The sequence below is a fragment of the Rutidosis leptorrhynchoides genome, chromosome 4 (assembly GCF_046630445.1).
Source record: "Rutidosis leptorrhynchoides isolate AG116_Rl617_1_P2 chromosome 4, CSIRO_AGI_Rlap_v1, whole genome shotgun sequence".
NCBI classification, from domain to species: Eukaryota; Viridiplantae; Streptophyta; class Magnoliopsida; order Asterales; family Asteraceae; genus Rutidosis; species Rutidosis leptorrhynchoides.
This window is the reverse complement of record NC_092336.1, coordinates 432,860,662-432,870,520: the sequence shown is the minus strand read 5'-3', so window position 1 is coordinate 432,870,520 and position 9,859 is coordinate 432,860,662.

Sequence of the window (9,859 nt, the reverse complement as noted above, 5' to 3'; positions counted from 1 at the left end):
GTATGTCTTTTATAAACAAGTATACAAAATAAATATTCGGGTCTTACACAACGAGTAAGTCCAATGGGTCCTTCTGTGCCACTAAATTCTTGTGGACGACTTGCCATAAACGTTTTGTGGGAGCATCCCACCTGGTTGTTGTTATTAGCATTAGCATTAACATTAGCTGCCATAGCAGCTGCTATTCCTTCGGAGATAAGTCATTGCATACGGGCTTCGTTGGACTCGCGGGGAGGCATGATCTTCAAAACCGAATAACACAACCGTTAGTACTAAGAATAATACCAGTGTTATAAAAGAATAGATCGAACACGAAAAGATTAACCATTAAAATAATAGCCAATAAACACTATGAGTAATAACATGATAGTTATGATAGTTATAGAAATAGCCACCACATGCATACATACTTTATGATAGAAATCATACAACATACATAGCACCTAACATACATGAACTATATTACGCATAATATAACATGCCAAGAGTCACAACATCAGAAATAAAATATGATAATGATAATAGATGTCATAAAGAAACAACCATCCATACATAATGAAAAATATCCCATAACAAAATCCTTAATAAAATCCTCGGCAAAACGCCGTACATCACCCAAAAATGACTGTATAAAAGGACATTAAGTTTTGTGAAATAAATAATCAATCATGAATCATCATATCACATCTGTTTGGAGCGGGTGTGATAAGCTGGGCCGGTATGAGGCTCGGCAGGAGTCTCATACTTCCTCAACGTTCCCTTCACCTCCTCCAACTCTGTCTTCAGACCACGAACTATGCTCTCAAGAGCCTCAAACTTAGCATCCACCTCACGGTTACGCTTCCGGGTCTCGAACCCAACATTATGCTTGAAACTGATAAATGAATCCATACTAGCTCTAATCTCGTCCATCACCTCGTTATGCGGCAAGATCCACATACAGTCGCTAAGAGCATTAATACGCGTCTCATTCGAGAATGCTCTAGTCATGTGAGTGATGGTAGCCATGTAGTGGTCAACAGGATCATCGATCAAAGGCTGATGAGCACGGCGTCTAGCAGCAGACAAAGGAGCAGGAGCCGGAACGAAATTGTTGCTCGAAGTCGACATCTGCAAATAGTAAAACCACAAACCAAATACAACATAGAAATAAATGCTTATGTTACTTCTCATACGAAATGAAATGCATAATAATGCTATTACAAGAAAGGTCGGGCTGTAGACTAGACTCTAATGCACCCTAAAAATCACGGGTTGTCCACATTAAGACCGCCTAGTTCCCTACAACCTGAGCTCTGATACCAACTGTGATGGTCCCGTCAAAACACTTAACGGCTCCGTCACTTGTTCCCACAGCTTGATCGAACTTAAATGAATTTAATAAATGACATTGCATTCTTTTATTTGAAAAGTTTCCCAAAAAGGAAATATACCAAAAATATGTAGTTTAAGTAACCCAACATATTAAATACCAAAGTTGACATCAAAACATTGTCAACAAAACCCACAAGTTTAAATTATTTCAAAATAGAATGCAAGTTCAAAGTTTCATAATTGTTTAATAAAAATCTGCCCAAATGTATGCAGACTCTTCTAACACAGCGGAAGCATCAAACAAACTCAAGTACCTATGAAAACATGCGAGTAAACTGTCAACAAAAATATTGAGTGAATTATAGGTTTAAATAATTGAATAAACTTTAGACCATAAGATTTAAAATGTTAGAAAATATTAAACATTATTCCATTATCAATGAGCCACCTGGTAACCACTTAACCCTTTATTTACCCTTGCCAAACACAATAATAATATACACTGAACAAGTGTATCTACAATAAAATACGAAGTACTAAACATTTCGATTATAAATTGCTAGCGCGACTAGCTCGAAATGGGGTTGTCAAACCCGATAGAGCTATCCGTAGGATTTGCATTCACCAGTAGAAACCAGTGATTATAGTTACCAGACTAGGGAATATTTTTGTTCAACTCATAACGAATAATTCAAATTTAATTGTCACTTATGTCATGTAATCACATCCCAAAAATATACTTTGAAAAGTATGTAAAAACGGGACTATAACTCACATTAAAGTAAAAGAAGTAACCAGACAAAAATGCGAACATCAATGAAGTAAAGTGATCAAGTATGATCACAACGCCGACCTATAAATAAAGCAGGTCGATATAAATAATTAACTTAGGTCAAGTTTTAGTATGATAGCTATTGTACATGTTGCAAGTAGACATAGAACAACACTCAACATGCATCGGTTTGATCGGAACAGCGTACGGACACACACTTTCTATTTTTAGAAAGTTTCTATTTTTAGCAGGTTTTCATTTTTGGAAAGTTTCTATTTTAGGAAAGTTTCTATTTTTGGAAAGTTTCCAAATTTAGAAAGTTTCCATAATTAGAATGTTGCTATTTTTGGAAAGTATATAAGTTAGGAAAGTTTCCTTAATTAGAAAGTCAATAAAAGTCACCTGAAAGTCAAAGTCAACTGAAAGTCAACTCAAAAGTCAACCCTGGTCAACATAGTCAACATTAATTTTAAAGTATAAGTTATATTAATAATATAGGTTATAATGTAAATTAAAGTCATATATGTATAATTATGTCATAACATAAGTTTAAATGATATAATTAATTAATATAACATAAGTATTTAATTAATTAATTAAATATTAGTCATAATATAAGTATTATTAATTAATAACAGATTTTAAATCATATCATAAGTATGATTAATTAATAATGAATTATTAATCATATCATAAGTTTCTAATTATAATTATTAAATTATAAGTATTTAATAATTAAATTATAATTAAATAATAACTAAGCCTTATAATAATTAAATGATTAATTAATCCTTATTATAAGTCTTATTATAATAATCTCATAATATAAGTTTAATACTTACCATAAGTATTTTTTATTAATAATAAAAGTATTATTAATCATAAGTTTAATTAAATGTTTAATTAAATCATAATTAATTAATAAATGAGATAATAAATATATATCATAAGTCTTAAATTAAATAATTACTTTTTATATCATAAGTAATTTATTAATAATGAAATTCATTATTTATATCATAAGTCTTATTTAATAACCATAAGTTTTAATTAAAAGTTCATCGTGTCATAACTTGAGCCCCGGGAATCAGTTTTCGGTGAGTCTTATATATATCTTCGCCTAACCAACCCAACCGACACATTAGTGTGCTCAAGAACACCCCATGAACAGCCACCAAGTTGTGAACTACAGCCATTATTCAGCTTGGAGCTTTAATCCGTTCAAAAACATGTTTTAGTCATAACGGGTGATCCGTGGCTCGGATTTCAATGACCTGAACATGAAAGTTCATCCAATCATCAATCCTAACACACTAGTACACCCTAAAGACTCCAAAAGTGGTCACAAAGTCGGACCATACCTGTACCAATTCGTTCTTACATTTTAATTTCAATCAAACACCATTTTAATCATAACTAGAGCTCCGAGAATCGAAATGACATGGATCCGTAGTCTAAAATTAATGTCTTGATGAGAGGAACTCATATAAACACTTTAATTTCACTTTTATATCAGTTATATTTACAGAAAATAACACTCAAACCGCTGTTCCAAAACAAACAAATCGAAAATATGAATTAACGAGAATTTCTACGCATACAATCAGCAATACAATAACATATAATCATCATCATAATAACATATAAAATCAGAAAAATTAAAGAAAAATTGAAATGCTAGGGTTAGGGTTTATACCCTAATCAAGAATTGAAGGATATGAACGTGTAAAGATCGAAGAGAGGAACGCGTTTATACAAACAATAGGATGATCCAAGCTTTAATTGTTGAACATGATGATGATGATCTAAAGTGGTGGTGGCAATGGCTAGGCAAGGAGAAAAGGAGAAGGGAGAGTGTTTTTAGGTTTAGGTAATTTTGTGAAAGTAAATGTGAAAAAAAATAAATGGAAAAACAAGGCACTCCCACCCCCATTAGGGGTTCGGACAATTGGGATGGGGTGGGCCCCACTTGTGGGCCAATTTGATAATGTGATAAAATTCTTGTGGCCCGAATGCCTGAACGAAACCCGAAACACGAAAACAAGACTACGCGATTGAAAATTCGGAGAGATATTAATTACGCGACGAAAAATATATATAAACACTATATATAAATATATGACATTAAAATATCATATTTAAAATAATTAGGACTTAAAAATCCCAAAAGCTCGACCGTTGGTTTGAAAACTGAAAAGATTCGCCGGATAGAAATTCGCGACACGTAGAAATGTATAACTTAAAATATGAATACAAATATTCATTTAAAAAATAATAATTAATATATTATTAAAAAATTAATAATATAGGTCATAGAAATGACGTGGCACGAATGACAATTAACGGTCGTTAAATAATTAACTGTAAAAGATAACGAAAAAAGTAGGGTCATTACAGTATCAGAGCATGGTCTAAGGGATTTAGGAGACTTGAGATAGGTGCCTAGACTTAGACTTTTGTGTGTGCTTATTTGTTGCGGGACTTGTAGGGATTACGGGTCAGAATGGGAATTTGGTTAGTGCCTTAATTGTAGGTGGGCTAACGTTTATATTAATATGCGAATATTATTAATCTACTATTGCGTTGTGTTTTGTTATTGTTTGCTGCGAATATCATCAATCAAGATAGTCGTTGTACTAACAAATTGATACGGTGTGTGTGCGTAATAAGGACTTGCAAACCTTATTACGGGTGTAAATCGTGTCTAACAAGTGATGCACAACGAGTGTTGTGGGGCAGTTTGGTGCGCGTGGTTTTATTTCTTTTTCCCGTGTGTAATCATTTTTGCATTCTTTAGAATGGCGACGGGAAATGGTACATCAAGCGGAGACCGAAATAACAACGATGAGTTTGTGGCGAGGGTTGAGGTCGAGGTTGCAAAACAAGTGAAAACAATTCTAGAAGAGTTCGAAAGAAGGCTTATCGAGCCTTGAGGTAATGGTAAGAAGGAGTTTAGTTACAAGGAGTTTCGAGCGACTAAACCACCTATGTATCATAGAGAACCAGATCCGTTAGTGAGTACTCGTTGGATCTTGGTGATCGAAGGATGTTTTCGTACAAGTGAGTGTCCTCCGGACAAGAAGACGAGAATCACTACTAGTTTGTTGCGAGATGGTGCGAAAGATTGGTTGGATGGTAAGATTGATACGGTCGGCGAAGAAATGTTCATGAGTTTGTCATGGGGCGATTTTAAGAAGGAATTCTTTGAAGAATTACGAACGCAAGCCAACTTGACAAGAATGCGTGAGGAGATACACGTGTTGAGACAAGGGTCTATGGACCTAAATACTCTACGGGCTAACTTTATGTCCAAGGCGCGATTTTGCCCCGAGTATGTGAATAACGAAAGGTTGTTGATGCAAGACTTCCGTAAGGCTTTAAATGATGAGTTACGTGGGAAGATAAGCCTTGGGCAAGTGAACTCGTTTGCCGAGCTATTTGCTGTGGCTAAGGGTTTTGAGCCATATCCTTGGGAGATAATCGATAATGCTCCGAGTAAGAGAAGGGTTGATTCGTACGGCGCCCCAAGTAAGAAAAATAAGGGTGCAAGTGCGAGTATGGGTAATGTGGACAAAGGCACGAAGAGTTCTCGTGCGCCTAGATGTTCCAATTGCGGTGTTAGGGGCCATAAGTTATGAGAATGCACAATACCGAGAAGTGATGACAGAATTTGCTACTATTATCATAAAGAGGGACATCGCAAGCCGGATTGTCCCGAGTTGGCGGCGACTAATGCCGCAAGGAGACGTTAAGGTAAGCTTCATTTTAATAAATATGTCTCTTGAATATTTATTATGTGTCATTGTGTACGAGTTTGTTAAAGCGTTGTGTTGTACATATTTTGTTATGGGTGACGTTCCTAGTGGAATTTCCCTATGGCGACGTTTTGATTGGCGGACGAAGGGCGTAAGACTTGGTGCAACCAAGCATTCCTTAGTGTATGGGAAACGTTTCTACCAAGCCATGGGAATGGGCTTTGGTGTTCGGTTATGAGCGTGTGTTCGCTTTTGTGTTGAAGATGGTGAACCATGAGGTTCGTCGGGTGGATAGAACCCTTGAGATCGAGTGTTTGATCTCGACGTATGTTGGTAATGGAGTCTATGTGAAGCGATGTTAGGTGCCTCTTTCATACCTACTAGCGTGGTGTTCGACTCCGATGGTGTTGCAGTTACATTGTACTTAGGGTACCCTATAGAAACCCTTAGGTACATGAGTGACTAGGTGGAAATGTGACAAGCTATGGAAATCGAAGGATTGCAAGAATAAAGTTTGTGAAATTTATGGTAAACGTTTCGTTCGAAGTGATGAAGGATAGGTTAAAAATCCTTCGTATGCTCAAGGTTGGAGCAAGATGTGGTGATGGGTCGTGTGAACCCAATTGTTAGAAAAGTCTACCTTTCGGTAGAATTGTACGGTTGTACAAGGTGTGTTGTGTTGGTTTTGAGTCGTTGTTTAAATAAAGCCAATGGGTGACGGTGTGCGTCAATTTCTAATGTACGAAATGAATTCGTGAGGATTCGAGTATTACGACCGATGGAGAAATTGGTCACGTATGTCGGAGAGTGGTAATTATCGCGGATGATGTTACCACGGCGATGCGGTTATGGAACGTAGTTCTAAGGGGGGAGTTACACTCCCGCACGAGGAGGTTTTAGTGTGAAATTTCGGATAATGCTCATAGTAGATCCGGAATTAGTGTCGGGACCTAGATTTGGTCGATTTGTGGTAGAGTACAATTTCGGTTAAATTGTACTTATGGTTTCGAATTTGAATTATCACCGAGGTGGTAATGTGGGGAATCTCGTTGAGAGATAATGGGCGTATTTGACGAGCAAGGTGAAATCCCTCGGTTAAGGGCTGTGTGTGTCGGATTCTCTTCTAGAGAATTATTGTTTTGTGCCTATGTGCGATATAGGTGGTTCTTGCTCAATTGTGATAGCGATGTTCGCGTGTGTGTATGATTCGTGTTCGGAAATTCCAGGCGGTGTGGAATGATTTAAAGTATGCGTATATACTTCGTTTGTGGTGAATGGTTAGTGTAATCCGTTAGGATTCACTATAGTGTAGCAGTGCGCGAGGTTGCACTACTCGTTGTTTGAGGCCAAAAGAGCGTATGTGATTGGCGGGTTATGGCCGTTGATTCGGTCCGCTAACTTCATCATGGGTGTAGTGTTATATCGGTATGGTATAACGTTATCGGGAAATTCGAGTACCGATGGGGAATGGGAGTACCATTATCTGCGTGTGTGTTGGGACGTGAATATCAGGTTGTTCGTATTCACAATATTTCGGGTAGTACGATTGTCCCTGTAGGTTGGACTCATAGTTTGAGGTAGTGAATGTCGGGTAGTTCGGATTCACTAAGGCTCGGGTTGTATGGCCATCCTCTGTTATACTATGTGGTGGAGGTAGTGAATATCGGTTTGCGCGTATTCACGATGACTCGGGTTGTGCGGTCATTTCGTAGGGGGGAAATATGGATTGGGTTGGTGAAATTCGGGTTGTTGCGAATTCACTAAGGTTCGGGTTGTTTCGACCATCCTCCATATGTGTTTAGGCTCGGGTTGTTTCGGCCATGTTGGTGTGGTTAGTATTGTGAACTATTGGTTCTTTTATACACCAATGGTGGGGTCGTGAGGACCATGTTGTGTGATTAGTGATGCGATAGCCGTGTTTCGCTCACATGTTGTTACGGGTGTGACAATAGTCGATTTTGTACACCTTGGGATCTGCGTTGCTATAGTCGTTTTGGGCGCTGTCGATTAGCCGTTTGCTTATGATGTTACGGTAGTTGCGTAATAGATGTGTGTGCATACTACAAGGGTTGTTAAGTGGGATGTGTTATCCGTAAGGATTCGATTCTATTCGGTCTTCATCGGTTAGATGGTTGACTTTATTTTGGTACGTAGTTGTTACTAGCAATGTACTTGGTATGGGTACGGTAGGAGTTGATATCTCGGTACGAGATTGGTTGAGTTTTTCCCGATTTGAGGGATTGAGCGAGTTTTAGTGCTCGGATTTGTGGATTTGATAAATCGCGGATGACGATTTAGTGTTAAAGGTGATTCGTTGGGAAGAATTGCCTAGAGAAATTGGAAGAAACGCGTGATGTTTTCATGTATGCTAAGTGTTTGTAGTAGTTTTCGAATGTTGCGTGCGTTGCAGGTCTCGGAATGCGTGCACGTGTGTATTTGATAAGTGGAACAATCTTCGAGATTTACGTTATATGTGGCGGAAGTCGTATTGGAACGTATGTTTGAGGACCATTGAGTGTTGGTCCGGTTGGTTAAGTGATGGAGATCATGGGGACGTGATCCAATTTAAGTGGGGGAGAGTTGTAAGACCCTGTTTCCTTTTGCTGTTATATAGGACGCCGTCCAACTTGGGGGACATTGCCCAGTAAAGAAGAGTGGGATGCCGTCCAAGATTTGGGACGCCGTCCAACAGAACTGACGGGCCAGCTGTGATAATTTGAGTTAATAACGGGTATTTTGGTCTTTTTATCACACCCCCAGTTAGAGCCTGGGTGAAATGTGACTTAATATCAAATAAACCAACATATTATAATATACGAGAACAATACTATATGATAAAAACAAACTTTATTGAGTACGCAGCGGAAAATGAAATGTCGTTACAAGAATTGAAATTACAATAAAGTAAATGTTTCAAATGCAAGTATAATAAATGCGATAGTTCTTGATCCTAAGTCCAAGTAGCATCACATAAGCAGTAGGTAAGTAAACTTAATCAATCAGCACCTGAGATAAAACATGCTAAAGTGTCAACCAAAAATGGTTGAGTGAAATCATAGGTTTAACAATTGTGTTTGACCGTTGTTTTAGACCACAAGATTTTTGTTTATAAAGTTGATCTCGCAGATCAAAAAGTTATGCCAGTTAGTGATATTTAGACTAAACGTTTAAAGTTTACCCAATGACAAGTTGTTCTATCCTTGTCGGTTTAATTTCATTATTAAGTAATACAAAGACTTAGTCAAATGTATCGGGGATGTTACTCCCGATAGGCCTACCCCCAATAATTAAGAGTGCTTTTAACGAGCAATTAAAAATATCACTGTAGGGACTTGGTTGGACATAGCCAGGTATAGCATAGTTTAACAGTTGGTACTTGTGTCTAAATTGTAAATAGTAAAAGTAGCATGTGTCTCATCCCAAAAAGTTAAATAAGTTGCTTGCAATAAAGAGTGGGGCTATGAGTTTACCTTAGTAAGTGGAGAAGAGTTGTTATTCCTTGATATATAAAGATAAATGAATTGGATGACCGTGAGCAGAAAGTCAACCTAATGACATTTAAGAGTAGTTAAATGTTTTGCCCAAATTTAGGTTTAAGTATGCAAGTGTTTAAGTATAGTTCGTTTTACTAAGTTTCCATTTTTAGTAAGTTTCCACTTTTAGTAAGTTAGTGTTGAACACTAGTGAGTTGTCCTTAATAAGTCTACCACTTATTAAGTGTGAAAGTGAGTATATGATTACTATAGTCGGGTTTGACATTGTGCACCATACCCAAACATCTGTTCCACCGTCGAGTCACCAGAATGACCAATTGTTACCGGTTGGCCCAGGATTTCTTGACCAAAATCTAAGTTTGGCATTCGAAATCCACAAGCATCCCATAGTTGTACCAAGGATCACCCTAGGCCTTAAGTAGCGTTGACATTCGAGTAATCCTCACATTATCGTGAATGACTATTGTAATCGTGGTCAAAATTTTTATAATATATGTATTATAATATAAGTAGCATATTATATG